Source organism: Octopus bimaculoides, chromosome 18 (assembly GCF_001194135.2).
Source record: "Octopus bimaculoides isolate UCB-OBI-ISO-001 chromosome 18, ASM119413v2, whole genome shotgun sequence".
In the NCBI taxonomy this organism is placed as follows: Eukaryota; Metazoa; Mollusca; class Cephalopoda; order Octopoda; family Octopodidae; genus Octopus; species Octopus bimaculoides.
Window position 1 is genome coordinate 3,631,173 of NC_068998.1, and position 1,278 is coordinate 3,632,450.

The following is a 1,278-nucleotide window of genomic DNA, read 5'->3' on the forward strand; positions in this document are numbered from 1 at the left end:
CACACACACACACACACACACACACACACACACACGACGGGCTTCTTTCAGTTTCCGTCTACCGAATTCACTCACAAGGCCATGGTCAGTCCGTATCTCCATTTGCACACATCTATACACATGTATACACATAGCCATACATAAGTCTGTACACATTCATATTTGCATCTACATACATTTATACAAAGAACGGTATACACCCGTACACACATCTATCTACATACCTCTATATATCTGTATACACACATTCACACACACACACACACACACACACACACACAACACTCATACATATATATACATCCGACAACTGATGAAGGGTCGTTCTTTGTGTTACTTGTCCTGTTTTCCATTTGTTTTTCTCGTTGTTTGTGTATTCAACTCATTTGTTTTCGTATTTCATGTTGTTTACTGTTGGTGACATCCTGTACCCATATATGCATATATATATATATATATACATCAATACATCCATATATACATATATAATTATGCATACATCTATACACATCCATTCATACACATATCTATGTATACATCCCTACATACGTATGTATATATACACACATACGCATCCAAAAACACACGTAATCATTCCAGACCAAAGTTTCTGTTTGTAAAGAACGGATTTGAACAAACGTGTTGCTATTTACCTTTGCTTTGTAATTTCGGACTGAAGAGGCAAAGAATGTCACTAACCTGTCTCTGCTTGTACACAGGGAGATTAATGGCTCATATAAGATTCACATGCATACATACATACATACACGTATATATGTATACACGCACACACAGAGGCACGTTTATATGTACATACGCACACACACACAGGCACGTATATGTGTATATATATATGTGTGTGTGTGTGTGTTTGTGTTTGTGTGTATGCATATATGTATATATATATATTTGCATATATAAATATGTGTATGTGTATATGTGTATGTATATGTTTGTCTATGTATGTATGTATGTATGTATGTATGTATCTATCTATCTATCTATCTATATATATATATATATATAGATATGCAGGGTAGGGAATCGTCAATTAGTAATAAAATTAATAATTAACAATTTTGCCGGGTAGCTCAGTATGAAAAAACCTTTTCGGTAAAAATCATTTATAATCATAAATATATAGGGATTGACAGTAACCTGCTTCTCCAACATACTGAGAATTCAGAAATTTGTAGTTTTGAAATCAGTAGTTCTTTGACTGCTATTTCTGAATTCTCAGTATGTTGGAGAAGCAGGTTACTGTCAATCCCTATATAT

The 1,278-nt window shown here is 33.9% G+C and overlaps 2 protein-coding genes across 4 annotated transcripts in view; one reads left to right on the top strand and one right to left on the bottom strand.

The window, feature by feature from the left end:
• LOC106880593 (uncharacterized) overlaps positions 1-1,278 on the bottom strand; it is a 36,223-nt gene that overhangs the window by 21,699 nt on the left and 13,246 nt on the right. The gene's annotated exons all lie outside the window — the stretch shown is intronic.
• LOC106880596 (CUB and sushi domain-containing protein 3) overlaps positions 1-1,278 on the top strand; it is a 20,597-nt gene that overhangs the window by 12,720 nt on the left and 6,599 nt on the right. The gene's annotated exons all lie outside the window — the stretch shown is intronic.